At 39.9% G+C, this 22064-nt stretch overlaps 1 protein-coding gene across 11 annotated transcripts in view; it reads left to right on the top strand.

The window, feature by feature from the left end:
• TENM2 (teneurin transmembrane protein 2) overlaps positions 1-22064 on the top strand; it is a 1090181-nt gene that overhangs the window by 152299 nt on the left and 915818 nt on the right. For all 11 annotated transcript variants that reach the window (XM_065554888.1, XM_065554886.1, XM_065554895.1 and 8 more), the window contains exon 2: positions 4216-4326. The gene's annotated coding sequence lies outside the window, so the exon portion shown is untranslated. The remainder of the gene's footprint in view (positions 1-4215; positions 4327-22064) is intronic.

The following is a 22064-nucleotide window of genomic DNA, read 5'->3' as shown; positions in this document are numbered from 1 at the left end:
ATATTTTCTCTTAAGTTCAGCCCAAAGTTCATAAACTTAATTTCCATTAAGTGAAGTGATGGTTGGTTGAGGATGAAGGTGTCTTGGAAGTTACCACCATTGTCTGTGATTTTATAGTTTTGTCTATATCACTTTCATTTATTAACATTTGTAATACATATAATTATTGCTTCATCTTTTCCTTGAAATGTTTGTATTTTATTCAGCAATAATTTATATGGATTGCTTAAGTATGTGATTTGATATATTTAATGTAAAGTTTATAACGTTCAAATAAGGGTTTGCTTCTGAGAGAGCTGATTTTAATATACTGGGTTTTTTTTGGTAATACTGTATCAAATCAGATTTTATATATAAAAACTACATTAACTACAGAAACTACATTAAAAGAACACTCTTAAGGTTGCAAAATCAGGAACTCAAAAGTTGGGAAATGCCTTTATTTGAATACATGGCAGTATAGATTTTACTAACAGTGCACATGTACTGCACATGAGGCCGGATTTTTTGGCATGCAATGTCCATTGGGGATGCACATGCGAGCTTAGCCTCCACATTGTCCCACATGAGGACACAAAAGGTGGGGCAGCTGGGACCTCCCTTAGTTGTCTCTTACTGCCCATGGCAGTGAGACAGAACCTAGCTGGTCTTCAATCTGCTAGACCAGGGATCGGCAACCTTTGGCACACAGCACACGGTAAGCACCCTGGCGGGCCGGGCCAGTTTGTTTACCTGCCACGTCTGCAGGTTCGGCCGATTGCAACTCCCACTGGCCGCGGTTCACCATCCCAGGCCAATGGAGGCTGCGGTGCAGGCCGAGGGATGTTTGGGCCGCTGCTTCCCGCAGCCCCCATTGGTCTGGAGCGGCTGAACCTGCGGACACGGCAGGTAAACAAACCTGCCCGGCCCGCCAGGGTGCTTACCCTGGAGAGCCGTGTGCCAAAGGTTGCCGATCCCTGCGCTAGATCTTTGTTCAAGCTAAACTTCTCCAATGCTTCTGAGAATCCTCAGAACAGCCTTGTATTCTTTAATTTAATCACCTAATCTGTTCTAGCACTTGATGGCTCAAACATTTCTGATCATATCCCTCCTTGTACAGGGGTATCAAGGCAATGTTCTTTTATTTTATTTTTTAATTCAAACTTGTTTAATCATCATTTGTTGTATTCACAACTGTATCAAACATTTGAATTGTGAAAATGACCTTAGCGTAAATTTATAATATGGCTCTAAACCAAATGGATGTTTTCCCATTTACTTAAAAGGCTTTCCACTATTTCTCTTACTGCTTGGAAGATATTCATTCATCATTTGTCATTAAGTACTTGATAAATGAAAGGACACAATAAAAGTGATCTCGTCTAAAGGTTTGAAAAATACTTAACATCAGCTACAGATCCATGATAAATTTATCCTAATTGAAGAAACACAATGCCTCCGATATAATAGTTTATATTACTGTTAAACTAGTGTAAAAACTTTCCCATTGAAAAATTTATTTTTAAGCATTCTAGAATTAGTTGTTTAAGTTTTCCACTGTGATTTAACTAATCTTTAAAACCAACATTTTTTAGAAGGTGGTTTTGTTTGTTTTCAAAGGCCACTGGAGGGTAGATATTTCTTAAACCTCCTTTAAGAAATAACAAAAACATGTAAAAATAAAATTGTGTGTGTTGAAATTTAGAGAGGCATTTTGAACTTAAAAGCAACACATTTGATTTTTTTTTTTTACCTGCTATGGTAACAAGTAACTTCCTTATGATAACTATGATGGAAAGATGATAGAGAAAACAAGTCGTGTTCTCTGTTTTTTCCCAATTTGTTTACTGTGTGTAGTCATCTTAACTGTTTCCCTAGTATAAGTGGTCATAATCAGTCCTCTTTTGTTTGTATGGGTCTTTCCCATATTAACTAGAGAGGGAGGTGGCGAAGGGAAGGAAAATAATTGTAAGACCACAAAAACTTCCACTGAAGCTCAGGGCAGATGTAGAATCTGAAAGTTTTTTTTAACTTTTAAGTTGACTAATTTTAAAGTTTATCATGAATCCTTTTAATCTTTCATAAAGGCATGCTATGTCTTTTTTTTACAAATTGTTATATGATGAAAGATTGAACTTGTCTACTGTAATATGCATTTTAATGAAATGTGTAATAGATGATTAGTAGAATGTTTCCAATACAAGTGTAAATGACAAATAGCCAGAACTTACAACTCCTTTCTAAGGGTTAACTCCTGATTCAGCTTAGCATAGCAAGGGAAGGAGGCAAACTGAAAGATGCCCTGCCCAGCAGGAGTCCTCTCCCAGAGAAGGCAAATCTCTTTGTGATGGGTGCGGGAGCATGCTGTGCAGGGCACTTTGCTGGTATTGTGAGCAGGAACACAGCATACTCTGGCTATCACTGGCTCATGAAGGCATAATACTCCCCTGCTGGCTGGGAGGATGGTTGGACATTTCCCCATAATCTTGAAGATGAGTTTCAAGAGCTAGTGCATAAGAGTAAGACTTGTCTTTCTTGAGCACTATGAAGAGATCAGTATGCACATCTCACCACCCAACTTGCAGACCAATCCAGTTAAGACAGAATTTAGCCCTAAGTAAGTCATTGTTGTTTGTTCTCAATCGATATATCAATCCCAATTCATAACTGATATAACCAGATGCAGTTGCTATGGCCATCTGTTTTCCAAATTCAGCAGTGGCCTAAATGGTGGTGTGCCCACAAGTGTGGTGTAAGAAGGTTGGAAAGTGAGTGTAAGTGATATTATTGACACTGATTTGCCATTCAGTGGATGTGCAAACTAAGTGTAACTTACACAGGCAGAGTTGGAATGAGGGATAAGCAGAATTGCACTGAACAGGATGATATACAAAATATAAAAGAAGGCAGGGGTTGAGAGCACCTGCTTATTCATCCGTTTTCTTACACCCACCTCTTGTTAGCTCTTGTTACAAACTTCCCTTTCACCCCCTCAGCATGGAAGTTACACCTATTCAGACCTACTTACGCTCACACCAGATTAAACCACCATTTATATCACATCTGAATTAGATTCATTCTTACAATGACAAGGTGGGTGAAATAATGCCTCACTCTCCTTGTCGCTCTATATCCTGTGACCAATACAGCTTCAATGATACTCATTCTGAGAATATCCTTTGATGTGATCAGGTAATTAGTGCACCTTATAACCTTCCAAAATTCCATGTAGGATTAATGTATAACCATAGTTTGCTTTCTAAGCCTTCTGTAATCACTTGATACTTTATGGAGAGCAATAGATCTAAAATACAATTGTGTCTCTACATTTCCATTGAGATCCTGTTCAGTAGTGCCTGGTACATCAGAAAACTTCTGTTTTAACCAGCAGCAAATTTCATTTGTTTCGTTAAAAGTAATATTGTCAGCTTAATCCATTAACTATAAATAGTGTTAATGTAGCACTGCTTTTTCGACTGCAGTCATAACAATTGAAAAAAACTGTCTTTTATATATAATGATACTATAGGTACCTGTGTTACAATAATCCTTTAGAGACATGAGCTGAAATTCTGGCCCCAATTAAACCAATGGGTGTTTTGCCATGGACTTCAGTGGGGCCAGCAACCATGGTGTTTTTGTGTGTGTGGTTTTTTCCTACTCTTACTGACTTGAGACTCTTTGGACAATGGGCTTTTGCTGTTTGAACTTGTTAGGCAGAATGACCAATCACTGGCTTCCAGTTGTTTTCTTATTAATGAGCATCTGCATTCCCACTGCAGGTTCACTCCTGTGTTTTCTTCATTTGATCTTCTGACCGTGCTCCTAAAAGAGCAATATGTTGTCCAGATAGGCAGAAACCTGTTATGGCTCTGCCCAAATGACTCCTCCCCCACCCCAGCCCCCAAATTGTGCTTTCAGGGTAATGAAAAATCCAACTGAGGAAAATGTGTGAGTCTTGTTTTAGAGGCAGAGGTGCAGGGTAAGAAAAAAAATCTTGGACACCAGTGATTGGTATCTTTGCCTAGTAGTTCTGGGCAGCAAAAGGATATCCGCTGGCCTAAACTATCTAACATTTCATTACAGAAACCTGATCTGCAGGGATGGGAAATCTCTCTTTCTTTGGTTGGGGAACAGACTGTAAAAGCTATGGGCACTGGATTTTTTTAAATGCATATTTATGGTATTTTGTGATTTTTCTCTGAACTTTATACATTTTTCTTTTTTTCCTGACAGTTACTTCTTGCTTTTTATTGCTAAACAAATCTGGAGCTCTCTGTCACTTTGTGTGGAGTGGACATCACCTACAAAGCCTGTTGAATAGCGTGTTGGAAGTCCACCACCTTGGTGAGTGGAATCATAGTTACAATTTTATGTGTTGTTCTGATTCAGGTTGTGTTTGTATTGTTGACCAAAGTGCTTCCATGCAGGCTTTAAAAATGCCTTTCCAGATCTCTGCAGGAAAGTGCTTTTTGTGGAGAAAAGCAATTTGTCCTAGCATTTTCCTTTACAGAAATCTGCTTCAATCTCTTCCAGCCCAATTGAACCACTTCAGAATACTTTACAAAGAGAAGCCTGCCCTTTCTCTATCTGCCTGGATTTTGCTTTTGTTTGAGTTGCCTATCCTGAAAGAAAGACCTGTATCAAATAGGGGTTTTAGGAATTTGTTGTTGTTGTTAAAAGAAATTGTTCCTTGTTCAAGATGGACCATTTATTCAGAATCCTAGAGCAGTAAAAATTGTTTAGCAAGCCAAAGCAATTGGTTGACTGCATACTCCTAATGTTATAAATCTGCATATAATATAATATGCCCTGTGCAAAGGAAAGATAAACGAGGGAAAAAAATCCTGTGAATTGTTGGTTCTTTCATGGTCCTCTAACTGCCAGCCAGAACGCTCACAAGACACCCTATAATTTAATTATGTTGTACATACCCTCTGGGAATTCATATAATTATATACTTTAGCACACTACCCTAGTGTGTCCAGTAGAGAAAAGCAAGCTGTCTTTTTTAGGAGCAGCTCAAGAGGAGAAAGGAAATATAACCCCTTGAGTTGATGATTCCCCTAGAAAAATTAAAACAAATTTAAAATGAAATAAATCATTCTGAGCTCTGCACCCTTCCATGGTTCTTAATTCTACTGTATACTAATTTCAAGCTAGATCTGGCAATCCTTATTCAAGCCAAATTGCCATTGAATTCAGTGCATGTTCTGATTAAATAAGGATGGATAGATTTGGCCCCTTTATTTAAAATATTTAATTGACTTTGGTTTAGTATTAAATTTCAGCTGTATAAATATCTTTCAAACCAGGCACTAGATACCTTTTGGGCCTGATTTTTAGAGGTGCTGAGCACCAGACTCCAGTTGAAGTCTCAGTGGACTGGAAAGGTTCAATGCTACTGAAAAATCAAGCCATTCATCGGCATTCTATTTGTTACAGTGGCTCATTTCCCACAAGCAATGCAACTTCTCGGCACTATGAACTGACAACTTCTTTCTTATTTCCTGGCTGAGTAACTTAATTTTCCTGCAATTTATTAGAGCATTAAGGTCACTGCTACGTAATTATGATGTATCTTGTTCTGACTGCCTGAAGCTCCCAAATTTGCAACATTTATATTTGTGTTTATATAAAGATAGCTGAAAGTAAACTAAAAATATATATGTAAAACAAACTCTTTTTAAAGAGAAGAAAATCTGGTATTTTGCAAATCTAAGTATTGTTGTGATAATTATTTATTATATTTATAAACACATCTGTCACCTTCATATCTAAACATATCTATTTGGTCATCCTAAGGGTCACAAAATGCTAAAAAAATTTGTTTGAGCTGAGGTTGACTTTAGTGCTCCACACTATTTAATAACCTTCTGCACCCTTGCATTGATATTAAGTAACCAAAAGTAGGTATAAGCTAAATAATGGAAGAGATATTTTTCTACCAGGCAGGCTTGGAGATCCTTGCTCATAGGCAAAGGTTGTTTAATGGAAATGTTGACGGGTTAGCCCTCCTTGATGCTCAAGAGGAATAGAAAACACATAGATCTTCTCTATGAAATGTATAAGGATTTTTTCAGTGACAGTTTCCACTTTGCTCCGAAATCTAGTGGTAATGCTTCTCGAAACCATTTTGAGGCTTATTTCCTTGTAAGTTGCAAGAATGTTGCTGCCAATGACAGCTGGCCCTCATATTGGCCTGAATGTGTTTGCCCAGTTTCTGAGGGATCTCTTCAATCAGAGTTGCCAGTCACTCCAGCAATGCTTGGATTTAATTCCACCGTGTATTTTGTGTACAGAGAATATAGTTTTAAGCATCCCCTGGTATGTGTTTCCTGAGAAGGTGATGGAAATTTCATAATATTATCTTCTATTGTTCAGCTACAGTTTCAAGAACCCTTCCAATTAGATATCCAGCTTACTACTTGATTTCTATTGGGTCACTGTTGGTATTCCTGAATATTATTTCATCTCTTTATATCTGTACCTTAAATTCACACTCAGTCCTCCAGTGGCTGCCCTAGCAGGCTGATTAAACACCAATCCTTTTGTCAAAATGCATGGACTTCATATTCCCCCATCCCTCCTCTGCTTTTGTTATCTTAAATCAGGACAGCATGTTTTTATCTGTTCTTTATATATTCCAGATGAGTCTCAACCTTATACCTGAGTTGTTCACATAGTTTCTTCCCAATTTCATGATATTCTCTCATGTTGCAGTTTTCAAGCTCCAGTTTTATCATCTAAATAGAGGTCTTTAGAAGGCCCTGTTTTTCCTTCCTTTCACTGCCATGTATCTTCTTCAGAGACACTTGTTATTGCCCACCATCTTTTCCTTGTTCTTACTGTCAGGGCTGGTCCCAAAAGTATATGACAGAAAGGAATAGGCTCTCTTAGTTTATGTCTAAAACCGCAGTTCTCTGGACCCTGCCATGTCTGTAATGTTTGTTATTCCACAATCCATCTACTTTTTATGTATTTTATTTTTTAATCAGTCGGACCTTCATATTTTCTGATTTATTCTGTGCTAAATGTTAAGTAAAGCATTCTGTAGGCACTTGACTTTAGTTCAATTACAACAGAATGATGTCAGTTGAGTTACACCATGATTGAATTTGGTAAGATATATATTTTAATTTATTTTACATGAAAAAGGAGCCCAATGCTCATTGTACTTGAAGACTTAGGGTTTGATTTTTCCACTGCTGTATATTTTGTGTAATATTTTTATTTGTGCAGAGTGAATGTAAGATTCTATCACTAAAATGAGTGGAGAACTCTGAAATGGATAGTGTTTTACATCCACTTTGTATAAGATGCACGTAGGTGTAGTATTGATTTAAAAATATATATTATTTGTTCTTACTTTTGTCATGGCGTATGGGTTTGTTTTTTGTTAGCTTTTTTGACATTTATCCCCTAAATAGCTAACATTAATCTTTCAAAAATGCAAACACTATACAATTTTTTTAAAGATTTCTGTTAGTCGTCTTTTAAGAAATGATTTCATTTCTTTCAATTGATTTTTTGAATCTTTGTATTCTTGAGTATTTTTATCTATTTTTTGCTCTGAAACTGAAAAACAACAATTAGAAGCTACTAAAAAGCTATCAGCTCTCTGAGCACTGGAATCACAAAACCAATATAACTTCTCCTCATTGTCTATTTCTTCATTTACTATTTTAGCAGTAGTTGCAGGGAAAGTTCTGTTCTATGCAATAGTTAAAATTGTTAATTATAAAGTTGTCTAATGTTGTTTGAATATTATTCTCCCATGCATTTATCGCTTTTTCATGCAGCCATCCCTCCTGATAATTTCCAATATAAGTGCAAATGTATTTTGATGGAGTACTGAATAAATATAACATTGGCCTTAATAAAACAGCAACTTTCTAGCATCCATAGAGCAGGGCAGAAGAACAAGAATAAATATGCAGTTATAATGAGCCATGATGTGAATAATCTAGACCAATCTAGAATTAGGACAGCTATCCAGAGGGATTAGATATTTTGAAAATCATGGTTCCCTAAACTATATTTGAATGAATCAACTTATTTCTGTAAGTGTTAAAATTAAACGGATGGGACCTTAACTTTTGTACTTAAGTATCAGAGGGGTAGCCGTGTTAGTCTGGATCTGTAAAAAGCAACAGAGAGTCCTGTGGCACCTTTAAGACTAACAAATGTATTGGAGCATAAGCTTTCGTGGATGAATGCCCACTTCATCGACATGCATCCGACGAAGTGGGCATTCACCCACGAAAGCTTATGCTCCAATACATCTGTTAGTCTTAAAGGTGCCACAGGACTCTCTGTTGTTTTGTACTCAAGTCTTCTTTGATGTTGGTAATTTTGATGTTCCTGGGAAGAATTATGTTTCTCCTGCCAACTAATGTTGTCCCATCCGAACATAGCAGTCTGTGCATTCATAGACTTTGCTGAACTCTGCTAAATTGGCAGGAATAGGAGAAACCATTTTGCAACTGCATTTAGTAAGGTAGGGTCTGAATTGAAGGATGTGGATGAAACCCAACTGGTCTCATGTCCTACCTGGATAGCTAAGAGAGAGAATTATTTAAAAAAAAATGTTTCATAGGACTCCTAGAGATTTATGAAAGATTAAGAGAATTCAACCAGTACAATAGCTCGAGGGTGGGAAAGAAGAGGGCAGCCAAGTCTCCTAGCATCTTTCTGGACTTACTCCAGAAATCAGTTGTCCTAAGCATTTGAAAGCTCTGATGGAAAATGAAAAATATACAAAAGATATAAAGATTTTCAAATCAAATGTATTAGCATTTTAGCTGATAAAGGTCATCATAAGAAGTCATACAGGTATACTGGCATTCAACATGGAGAAAAATTGAATAGATTGTAGAAAAGTTTTAGAAAACTTTGGCTGATTGTTGTAGAAGGAACAAGGTTAAATGCTGGTTAAAAAAATGCAGATTGCACTTAACTTTTTCAACCAAGATTATTTTTAGAACTAGCACCAAAATTTCTACATTCTGTGCTGAAAATATTTATAATTCATATACTTTTCCTAGTCTTTAGTGAGACACAAACTATCTGTGCAAGAATGGCTGATGTATAAAGAGACAAGGTGGGTGAGATATCTTTTATGGGATTAATTACTTCACCCACTTTGTTTTCCTAATATCCTGGGACCAGCATGGGTACAACAGCATTGCATACAATGATGTATAAAGAGAGATTCCAAGCTCTTGATCTTTGAGTTATCTAACTAAATGTATCTTGTCCTATATGTCACAGTTGAAAAAAAAAAACCACCACTCATCCTTATAGTTCTATCTGTGGATTATCTAATGGGTAATTAAGGTGAAGAAAATATTAGACGAAAAATGTTTCAGGTTTATTGCGTGTTCTAGAATGTAAGTCATGAGGAAAATACATTAGGAAAGGTACAAAGCAACATTTTAAAGAGTGACCTGGGTGGTCAGAATCTAGATTAGAAACTTGGAATGGCAAATAATGGTTGTCCTGGGAAAACCAAAATATGAACATTGTAAATCTTGGCAAATGACTCTCTCTGTGAGCTTCTATGAGATCTGATCCAAGTTTTATTGAATAAACTTGCTCCGGATGAAGAAAAGCAATATTCCAGTTTTACCACTAGTGTTAAAATGCCCTTTATTTGTGATTTACCTCATTATAACATCTTTTTTCTAAAATATGAAGCAAAAACTTATGGCAAATATAGATTTTGTGGACTGATCCTGAAGGGTCAGCAAAACTTGAACAAAAAGAAGAACAGGAGTACTTGTGGCACCTTAGAGACTAACAAATTTATTAGAGCATAAGCTTCCGAAGAAGTGGGCTGTAGTCCACGAAAGCTTATGCTCTAATAAATTTGTTAGTCTCTAAGGTGCCACAAGTACTCCTGTTCTTCTTTTTGCGGATACAGACTAACACGGCTGTTACTCTGAAACAAAACTTGAACAGCACTTGTAGTCACTTCAATGGAGTTAACTGCAGGACTGACCCCTTTGAGTTTCAGAGCTTATCCTGAATTGAATTGTTTCAAAGTAAAAAGGAGAAGGGTTGCACACAGTAGTCTGCCTTGGAATACAAATCTGCTTTCATATGCTATGTGACTCAGAATTCAGACAGACAATATATGTCAGTAGATAACTTAGTAAAAGTGTGTCCTGGAATAGGATATACATGTAAGCAGTTAATGGGTATAATTGGAGTTCAAATTTATTCACTTTAAGGTAATCAGAAGAACACCAAAGATCTAGCTGTTTGAATCATCCCATGAACACCTTCCTTTTTATATATCTACTGATAAAATATTACTGATTTTATTTTTTAAATGGAGAGAAGAAACTCACTATTTGAACAAGTCCCTTCCTCAAAGATTCCACCTTTATTTTCGGTTACATTTTTACAACAGAAAGAGCTAACTGGTCTTTACAATCAGTTATGAATACAGTTGCAAAGGTAAAACCTATTTCAGCACTGAATCTATCCAGAGTCATCAAACTGCTGGTGGATATGCTAAATTGGAAGTTTTGATAGATCTTTTCCAAAGGTGGCTGCAGGTTTTGCAGAAGAGGGAAGCTACGCGGCCATTACAGTGAGAAATAAAAATGTTCATACCTAACGGGCATTTCAGTGTATCAGGGAAGAACCACCAGCATCAGTACTCCATCTGACAGCTATATATATTGGCAACAGAAGTTGGGACGTGATTCAGTTACAATAAGCCTGAAAGCAGGCTAAGATGTCATCCTGGAGATGACTGTTATTGACTACAGGAAAGAAAGTATTACTGGCGAGTGTGATACCTTCTAAAAATAATTCAGTTTTGAGTAATATGGAGTCTTCTTAGGATGCTAATAGTGCAGTAGACAAACATGTCACTGGGGCATTGGAGAGTGAAGAGATTATGCCTCAGTTGCAATTGCAGTAGCGATATGAAGCAGGATGAGTCATAAAACAAATAATTTTGCTGTGGACTTTTTTCTGCCTTCAGAATTAAAGTTGTCAGAGGAGACTGTTGCATAGGGTATTTCAAACCTGTGTTTTTGGCCCACTGGAGCTTTTATTTTAAATAGCTGACATGTCAAAGGGCACAGTATTTTTGTATGTGTGGGATGGAGATTTCACTTTACCTTGATGGCATTGTCCATCTTAATATATGTTCAAGGTAGAATGCATATTTAGAATATTTAGTTAATAGTGGAACTTATTTTTATTACTTCCAAGACTTTTACTGTTATTGTTAATAACATTACATTAACAATACATTAACAATAACAGTAAAAGTCTTGGAAGTAATAAACAGCATAGAAGAAAACTTCCCTGAACCAAGTTGTTTACATGGTAAGGCTTCCTTCCTGCAAACACTCATGTATCTGCTTAACTTTCACCATGTGAATTTTTCCATTTAAATCTTTGAAATAAGTACGTAAGTTTTCCAGAAAACAGAAATAAGAATCATAGGCAAAGGTGGGACTAAGCTATGCAATGAATTTGGGAAAAAGAGACCCCACCTGAACAGTGAAAACATGAAAGCATTGTCAGAATACCCCAAAAGGGTGATATTACTGACTATAACAACTAGAGAGGAGTTACATGACTCTCTGCTGTAGAAAAAGCCTTCTGCAGTGTGATACTACACAGAGTGAAATAGGCAGTGGATGCAAAGCTTAGAGAAGAAGAGGCTGGATTCAGCCCCAAAAGATCCAAACTCATTGAATTGTGCTTTTTTTTCAAACCTAGTTCTTGCACATACCCTGTTCTCTCACAAAGAAGTACACAAAGAAACATGGAATTCACCAGGTGGCAAAATGAAAAATCAGATCAGCAGCATCTGCATGAGCTCAAGATTCAACTTGTCTGTCCAAGATGTAAGGGCATATCAAACTGCAGATGTTAGCAGTGACTACAATCTTTGCATTGCTAAACTGAAATTAAAATTGAGAAAGATCAGCTTTAAGCAGAAGGAGGTAAAGAGAATCAACAAAATAAATCTGAAACCAAAAAAGTACTGCCAGAAATTCCAACTTTAACTAAGGAACAGACTTGAGGCACTGCCAGAGAAGAGGAAGGTGAGAGAGAGACTGGACCTGAAGAAAAATGGGCAGTGCTGAATGTGATTCAAGCTGCAGCTGGATATCATCACAGACAGAACAAGAATTGTATATGCCAAGAGATGTGGCATCTCACTGAAAAGAAAACTCCTGAATGATAAGACCAATGAACTGTTGGAAAAGACACAGTAGGAGTATAAGAAAGCAGACAAGGCAGTGAAAAGCAACTCAAAGAAATATAACAACTATAAGTATGCTGAAGATGAAGCTGCTGCTTTGCTAGAAAACTACAGAGCCATTACCAAGTGACTAAGCCCTGTGTGGACGTTTCAAAACAGGACATGTACCAATAAAAAGCAAAGATAAAAAATAAAAAATGCTTATAACTGAAGTAGAACAGAAAAACAGATGGGAAGAGCTTTTCATAAAAGTCCCTAATAGACCCAACTCTATTTTAGCACCAGTTTTTGATTAAACATGTGAACCTGATCAGCTTGACATTAAAATCAGTCTAATAGAGATGTCAAGAGTACAGGTTGCAATGAAAAAGCTGAAAAATAAAGTGACAGGAGATGATCCCATCAGATTCTCCTTATTTCTCCATTACTAATCTATTTAAAGTATGAATGTTCTCCTGAAGTTATGTATATATAATATGCAAAAGTGACCAAATCCTCAGCTGCATTGGAGTCAATGGAGGTACTCAGGGCCGGTGCAAGGATATTTTTGCTCCCTAGGCAAAACTTCCACTTTGAGGACCCCCCTTCTTCCCCCCCCCCCCCCCCGCTGTTAACATCGGTTGATTGAGGGGCAAATCCCAACGAGCCTTCATAGAGCTGAGGGGCCAGCCGTGCCCAGGGGCTGCTCCTCAGACCAGGTTCCCCCCTCCCCGCCCCCTGAACTCCCCTGGAGGGTGCACAGCCCCCCTCCCCCCGTGAGCCCTCCCCACCCCACCCCGGCAGCCCCCGCCCCGAGTCCACTCACTGGCTTTGCTGGGCTTGGGCCGCTGCAGCAGCTCGGCAGGGAGGAGCTGCCTTCTGGGGGCTCCTGCAGCAGATGCATGCAGGCAGAGGCCCCCGTGCACCCCCCCGGCTCCCCCCTCACTGTGCTCGGGCTCTGCGGCTCTCGGGAGTGTGAGCCACCACTGCCCCTCCCACTCCCGGAGCAGTCTCAGGACCCCGTGCCCTGGCAGCGGTTTACATGCCTGGGAGCCACAGAGCCCGAGCGTGGCGAGGGGGGAACTGGGGGGCGCATGGGGGGCCTCTGCCCGCATGCATCTGTTGCAGTCTGAAGGGACCCCTGCGGGGGTGCCAGGCCGCAGGATGGGCGGGGGATGCAGCTGCTCCCCGCTAGCGCCGCCACCGCCTTTGCAGGGCTCCTGCGCCGTGCCGGTTCCTCCATGGCTGGGGTTCACCGCCCCCACAAGCCCTATGCAGTATTATTAAACTGGTGCCCCTATGCCCGAAGGCAGCCTGAGCTTGCAGCCCAGCGGGGGCAGGGGCGGAGGGACAAGGCAGAAAGAACAACAAGATGCCCGGCCTGCCTCACGGTGACGGAGAGTCACAGTTCCCCACAGAGACCCCTGTACCCTCTCTCTCACACAGAATGGACATGCAGAAGGTACCTAATTAAAAGCATTAAACTTGGGAATAAAAAATGTCAGTCACAGGCTTTTTGATATGCCCTGAAGTTTGTCAGACATTTATTTGCAAAAACTTTGTAGTAAGGGCGAGTCAGCTGTCCTGCTGAATACAACATTAAATATTATGGAATACATGATGGAGCTCTTCTCTGTTTTACATTTTCTTAATCAGTATTTCTAAGCTGATTTTATATTTTAAATGTACTCTTAAGCCTTCATAAAGTAATCATTCCAGATTACTACATATTTAACTGACTGAAACAGACATTATTTTAAATTAATCAGTCACAGAGGTTTAGTGTGTTCATAAATTTCACCAACTTTAAAAAATATGTTTCCAAAGATTTTAGGCATAATAAAGGATTTTATATCTGATTTTGCTTAAAACTAGTTCATCAGATAGTCAGAAGTAAAGAAAGGGAAACTCTGTCCAGCTATCTGGAAGCAAAGGGCTGTTGCTTCCTTCAGTTGTGGGGGTGGAGGGAGGTAGAGGGGGTGAAGGGCGAAATGGATGGACAGAAAGGACAGGAAGACTTTGAAGTAAGTTTTTTTTTTTTTACTATAGTAATTAAAATGTGTATTTTAGATAAGGGTGGTCTTTTGAAGAATTTATTTAAAAAAACATATGTCTGAAGATCCAAGCATTTAAGGCTAAAGATGATTGTGCATCTAAAAATCTATGCAAGGATTTTTTAGAGATGTGATTTTATAATCTTCACCAACTCACTAATGAAATATTTTTAAAGCAAATTTTAAACTAAGGTCCTGTAGACTGACATGTTCTGAGTAAATATTACAGTCGTGCACAACTGTTTTTGTCAGTACATTCAGAAACTGACAGTAGATACCTGGGGGTTGGCAAATGCCTGTTAAATGTCTTCTAGGGTTACCATATTTAGCACTGAAAAAAGAGGACACTCCATGGGGGCCCTGGCCCTGCCCCAACTCCACCCCTTCCCCAAAGTCCCTGCCCCAACTCTGTCCCCTCCTCTGAGCACCCTGCATTCCCCCTCCTCCCTCCTGCTCTGATCTTGGTTGGGGGTTGCTAAGTGCTTCCCTGCTCCCCACTCATCCTGCAGCCTCTGCACCCCCCCGCCCCTGCAGCCTCTATGCCCCTGCCTGCCCTGCTCGTCCTCGCCCTGCAGCCCCTATACCCCCCCGCCCCTGCAGCCTCTGCACCCCCCCGCCTGCCCTACCCCTGCAGCCTCTGTGCCCCTGCCTGCCCTGCTCCTCCTCGCCCTGCAGCCGCTGCACCCCCCCCGCCTGCCCTGCCCTGCTCCCCTGCTCACCTGGCAGCCTCTGCCTGGCGGGGGCTTCAGACACTCAGCAGCAACTGGGGTGGCGTGGGCCTCTGCAGCCCTGGCCGCAGCCTCCTTCCTGCCGCCGCCAAGTACGTTCCGCAGCCTGTTGTCCCCGCCGGAAGCAGCTCCCGCGGCTCCGTGGCCACAGGAAGGGTCCCCCAGTGGCCGGGGGGTCCCCGCCTGCGAGGGAAGCCCAAGCCCCCCCCCCCCCAGCTCACTACAATGTAGCCGGGGCGGCTGGGCTGCGCTGCGGACCTGGCGGATCGTGCTGGGGCCGGGCGGACCCTGGCTTATGCCTCCCTATTTCCCCAGACATGTCCGGCTTTTTGAAAATTCCCCCCGGACACGGATTTGAGCACCAAAAAGCCGGACATGTCTGGGGAAATCCGGACGTATGGTAACCCTAATTTCTTCATTACCCCTCAAATGGCTCTTTAACAGTTTCAGTGTTGTGCTAATAGGTCTGGCAGTCTGGAGACTGTTTCTCTTTTAAGTACTAGATCCTCTTCCCAGGAAGACTCAGAGCCTGCAGGAAGGGTCAGAATAGGGATAGGAAAACTAGTAGGGTGGATACTAAGACCCAGTGGTGCCCCACATTTTCAGGTGCCCTACCCAGCTGCCTATGCCTGAGGACGGTCCGGGGCACCCCCAACCACTTGCCGCCCTAGGCCACTGCCTAGTTTGCCTAATGGTTGCACCAGCCCTGGAGGTACTCAGATTTACAGTAGATGAGGATGTAGCTCTTTATTTACATATTACTGGATTTTCTAGGTAGTGCTGTAGAAGTTTGCATCTTTGAAATTGTTCTTGTTTGGAATTAATGCAGCATAACTGGAATGTGAGATGTTTGGAATAAGAGCTGAAAGTTTAATGTCAGATTACTCATTTTGCTCACACGGACTATTGTGGTTTTCCTAACAGAGTTATCCCCTTTGACAACCAGCATCTGCACCCATTCAGGGCATATCAGTTCTACAATATGTATATATGCATTATCATTATTTAAAGTGTCTTATGATAAATATTGAAGACTACATTGTAGTAGAAAAACTATAAAACAAAAATTGTTCCAATGTTTTGCTATGCAGTAACTGGACTACTGCTAGTCATTTTTTAAGTAGTTCATTCTAAGTCAAATTAATTTTCCCTTTTTAAATATGGAAGTTGCATATTTGCCTTATCTCAGTAGTTTGTTTTTCGACTCAATCTCCTTAGCAACAGAGACATCTGTTTCCATTCTCCTAGTCATTACATCCAAAGAAAGTAGCTGCTTCAAAAATAATAAAGGCAATTTCTATGAATTGGGTACCTTAATTGTTGCCAGGGACCCTTAGTGTAATAATGAGGCATGCAAAAATTGACAAAGATCCTTTAATTGATGTGTGTCTAGTTATCCATGTTGGTTAGCTCAGCTATAAAGTATTACCGGCGAGTTATTGTGTAATTTACTATGTGACACACATAAAAAAGTGATATTTACTATTATTTTAGAGACACCGTGATTTTGTGGATTGCTTTGTAACTAATCATTCTTTATGTTGAAAGTAGAGGGCAGATTAGCCATTAGTATGCCTTAAAAATAGAGAAATGAATATATGTGGATTACACATAGCTACTTTTGTAATTTGTCTGAAAAAGACAAAACCTAATTAATTAAAAATATACACTTGTTTATTTTATAGTAGCTTGCTTCCACATATCATGATAGATTTTTTCCATCCCTACTAGAGCTTATGGTAAAGTGATTTAAAACCATCATTTAGGTTTTACAGAAGCTTTACACTGAATGCCAGACTATTTGTGTCATATTGTTTAGAATTCCTAAAGCATATACAATTGGCTTGTGTAACACAGAAATTTAGAATGCAACCAAGGATAACATTCTCCAGGATCAGCACCTGAACATGTCTAAAAGCGTGGTAGGGAGCAGTGATTTTGAGTGTTAAGAAGGGAGAACCGGTGCCTCTAGCACCACAACCAGTGCCCTCACTGACTCTGAATCTGTGGCTGGATGACTAGCTACCTACACATACTTGGCAATTAGAGTAAAGTGCATAACAGTATCTGTTGAGACTTGAATGTGAACTACCTAGCTCGTGGCACTACAGAGATTTCAGTGACAGTAGTTACTTTAAAGCAATGTCAACAAGATTGCCTTAGTCCTCATCGGTAACTTTATTTGCTACTGTTTATGTCAAAACAGATGTAATTATTTGGCAGTTATATTGGGGATTTCAGAATAAGACTGTATGTATATTTAGGAAACTCATTTTAACTTAACGTTTAGGGGATTTGTAATATTTTCTTAGAATAAACTTTTAATATATAAATAAATGTTTATAAGTGCATTTGAATAAAATATATAGGGATTGGTTCTCTCTTCATTTACACCACTTTCATACTCTTGTAACTACACTGACTTCATTGGAGTTTTTCAGGATTTATAGATGTGAACAGAGAAGAATTGGGAGGAAGGGGTACCTCTACTGTAAAGGAGTTTCTGATATAAGAAAACTGAGGCACTTCTCAAGCAAATATTTTCTATCGTATAGAGTGCTGCCGTATTTGTATATGACCTTAATTAGAAGCTCAGATCTCGTACTTTAAAAAAAAATATTTTGTCCAAAATTGTCTTACAATTAACTCCTCAGGTGTTGTATTTTATTTGGTTTGGTTTCCGTTCCATCCTTTCCCTCTTTCAGCACATCTGTACAATGAGAGCCCCATAGTTTAATATTTTCTCTTACTCCTTTGCAGGACATCAGTCACTTTCTCTGTCACCAGAGCTGCTATGTAATGATATCAGTAATTGAGCATGTTCATCAGGGAGAAACAGGACAGGAAGTGGGGGTGGGAAGGTGCAGAGCTTCCTGCAGCCAGAGTAGTTTTCTGTGGGGTTGGTCTGACCCATCCCCTACCCCTGCTGCACCTTGCAGGGGAAGAGGAAGTCCTGTCCACCCCCAGCCCAACTGGGAGTAGCTGCTGAGCTCGACACAGGGTAGAAGCCCCCGGTAGGAGCATCACTAATCCCACCCTACTCCTCTTCTGCCCACCCCCACAGTGATTTACCTCTCTGCCAGCTGCTCCGGGCACCTGAAACAACATGCCCAATGCTGATGGGGAAGGGTGCGTGACCACTCTTGCATCTTCCCTTTGCTTCCCTGTCAGAAAGTCATTTTTCTGCAGTGAAGCAAAGAAATCTTCAGGGGACATGAATTCTGCGCACATGCAATGACACAGAATTCCGCCAGGAGTTATGTGAGCTTCAGTTGTTTACTTTGTTGTGCTCTCATCTAAAGGAAGTGCAGGCTGACTTTCATGGAGTATTTTCTAAATAAATTGCTCAAGGCATTTCCTCACAAGCAGTTTCTGTATTTGGGTTTTGTATCCAGAAATCCATTATAGTTTATTTCTGGGGTAGCCAACCTGAGCCTGAGAAGGAGCCAGAATTTACCAATGTACATTGCCAAAGAGCCACAGTAATACGTTAGCAGCCACCCATCAGCTCCCCCACTCCCAGCGCCTCCCACCCACTGGCAGCCCCACCGATTAGCGCCTCCCCATCCCTCCCTGCACCTCCTGATCAGCTGTTTCGTGGCATACAGGAGGCTCTATCGGGGAGGGGGAGGAGTGAGGGCAATGCAGGCTCAGGGGAGGGGGCAGGAAGGGGTGGAGTAGGGGCAGGGCCTGTGACAGAGCCAGGGGTTGAGCAGTGAGCACTCCCTGGCCCATTGGAAAGTTGGCGCCTGTAGCTCCAGCCCCGGAGTCGGTGCCTATACAAGGAGTCGCATATTAACTTCTGAAGAGCTGCATGTAGCTCCTGAGCCACAGGTTGGCCACCACTGGTTTATTTGCTTGGGATAGGATTTATTTCGAAAAAGACATGCACTGTTTTTTGTTTTAGATAGAAATGTTAAAATACTGTACAGCACAAAGAATTGAGGGAAAAAATTGAGGATGACATAGCTAGCTACTCAAAATCTTCTCTTACTAATATTCCTACAGATGTTTAATTAGTAGGAATGTAAATATTCATAAGTTGATGTATCATGATGGTGGATAATGCCATCTTTCCTTGCCTAGTAATTGTACTAGTAGAATGTAATTACTAGGACTATTGTATCTTCTCTTAATGTCTACTGCAACTAACTTAAAATTTGTTCTTCTCTTCATGTGTATATTTTTGGTATTATAATAATTAATCTCCATCAGTTCATTGAATTTTAGTGTAGATCTAATCTAATTTTAATGGTTTAATTCTAATCTAATTTTATAAGGTTTATGTACTGATCTTAGATAGGAAGAAATGTACAATTAAACTTAATCTAAAATTTGTTCAAAGCAGTATATAGATTTTAAAAATATAGGCTTTAACATAGAATCACAGATTCAAAAGCTTCCTGGACTTGATATCCACAACACTGATAATTTTAGAAAAATGATTTAGAGATGGCTCATGCAGTCTGTATTTGTGCAATTGCTCAAGGTTCCTACTCTCATCCTTGTAGCTACTTTTTCTTACAAAACAAGACTCCCTTTCACTTCTCTCCACTCCCGTATATCTCTTCTTGTAAAGGTGAATGTGCTAACTGCTTTCTAAGCCAGTTTGAAATGTGGCTCTGGAGATGCATAGTCATATTTTTTCCTTCTTTGTAACTGTAAGGTTCTTTAAAAATATTAGTTAAAACAAAGATGAAGGGCCAGATTCCTTCTCCTGATACAACCACTTTGCATTCCTCTGCTGATATTCTGGGCCTTTTAACTCTGTGAGTCACCTCAGCTGAGAATTCGGCCAATATGGGAGAGTCATCAACATTGCTGTGCTCTGTTGATCAGCACCTTAGGTCTGTTACCTGCTGGAGTACGATAGAGCATCTCTGAGGCTCCTATAACGTACTCTGAGGTTGCAAAGAATCTGCCCAATAAAACATTACATTTTAAACACAAACTAATGGAGGGCGTGATCTCCTCAGATATCTGTTTAATAACTCTGTGCCCAGGGAATTAATTCAGGCTATTTTCAGACAAATTTTGAACATCTTGATGAGCCAGAATTTGAATCACAGCTAGTAGAACAAGATCTAAATGAGATCAAGTGACACCAAATCCCACATACCTACAAGAGTATTCCAGAAGGATAGAAATTAAAATTTTGCAATGAAAGTCATTCTAAAAGTCTGGAAATACATGTTTTTGATACTGCATTATTTTAAAATTGTATTGGTCACATTTTACTTTCATTAAACCCAGGGTAAATTGGGAGTAACTTCACCAAGATCATTAGAATTACATCACTGTAAAAATAATGCAATTGTAAGGAGGATGAGGCCCTCTCTAGTCTGGAGAAAAGCAGATCAAAGATATTAACTTAAGTTACTGGTCCAGGTTGCTAGTGTCATTGGAAGGCTCTTTGATGTCCTATTTAAAATGAGTTAGTGGATGCAGTTCCTAGTGAACCAGGTGTCCACACCACAATTTACAATAATTGGCAATTTCTTTAGCAGCCTTGGCAGAGATGCCAGGAACATATTGAGCTTGAAACTTGAACTACTCTCTCATCCCTAGAGTTGGTTCCTCCGCATGAAGTTTATGGTGCATTGGCAGTTCACTGTGGGGAAACTTGTGCTCTACCTATTCTTCTGGCAACTAGAGAAATTTAAAGTAATCCACTACCTTTCATAAACACTAAATTCACTTTAAAACAGAACATAGATATAGAATGTGGGCTTGATCCTGATCTACCGAAGTCAGTAGCAGAATTCCCATTGAATTTAAATGATGCGGAATCAAGCCATATGTATAACTTTCATATATTTAGGGTAATTGCAGCCACAATTTGTTTGAGCATCTTTCTGTACTGTTATAGTGCACACTCACCATGAGAGCACTCCCTTGCATCAGGGTGTGATATTGCAGGACTCCGTGTCTCTAACGCTCCTCGCAGGTCATTGTCTCTGTGCACTATTTAGCCTTGCAGCTGAGAAGCATCTAAGTCCAACCCCCTTCAGAGTAACAAAAGCTCAAACTAGTCATCAGAGTCTCTCAACAAATCTACCTTCCTCTGGGCTGATCTTCAGTCTTCTTCTTCAGCTACTTCTGAGTCCTCTTCCCCAGCTCTGGAGCTTGTACCCCAGCTTCAGCCCCTCAGACTGAGTCTCTTTGAGGTCTTTGCTCTGTTGCCGACTCTGACTCAGGTTCCTTCTATGGTTTCTCTCTTCACACTGACCTCTCTTCACTTTTATGGGTCCCTGGTGTCCACGAAGTTATCATCCAATGCCTTCTAGTTCCCCCTCTGGCTGAGAAGCAATGAATTAGATACATCTATTGCTCCTGGGCATAATTAATTGACTATTAACCCCTATCCTCTTTCATAGAAATGCAGGACTGGAAGGGACCTCAATAGGTCATCTAGTCCAGACCCCTTCACTGAGGCAGGAGTAAGTATTATTTAGGCCATCCTTGACAGGTGTTTGTCTAACCTGTTCTTAAAAACCTCCAATGACAGAGAATCCACAACCTCCCTAGGTAATTTGTTCCAGTGCTTAACTATCCTTACAATTAGGAAGTTTTTCCTAAAGTGTAACCTAAAGCTCTCTTACTGCAATTTAAGCCCATTATTTCTTGTCCTGCCCTCAGTGGTTAAGAACAATTCATCACCCTCCTTTTTATAACAACCTTTTATGTACTTGGAGACTTTTATCATGTTTCCCCTCAGTCTTCTCTTCTCCGTGTACATTATTTGCTCACTCCAGATTGATCATGGAATATCTGATGTACTGTATAGCATTACTGCTCTTGCAACATTGTTTTGTGTTAAGGGGTAAGAACACTATATTTCCTCAAAGTTAATGTACTTAGGACCCGATTGTGATCTTACTTGGAGTAACTCTGTAGAAGCCTTTGAAGATAAAATATTGTCAAAATTGTAGGAGAGAAATAACAATCAGGCTCATATCCATGCAAAAACCTTTACATCTATATCTATATCTATCTATATATATATATATATATATTTTCCCCTCCCCAGGCAGACTCTTAAAATACATTGTAGCATTTAAACAAAATTATAATAAAAATATTTTA

The sequence above is a fragment of the Chrysemys picta genome, chromosome 8 (assembly GCF_011386835.1).
Source record: "Chrysemys picta bellii isolate R12L10 chromosome 8, ASM1138683v2, whole genome shotgun sequence".
NCBI classification, from domain to species: Eukaryota; Metazoa; Chordata; order Testudines; family Emydidae; genus Chrysemys; species Chrysemys picta.
This window is presented reverse-complemented; position numbering and strand designations above follow the sequence as displayed.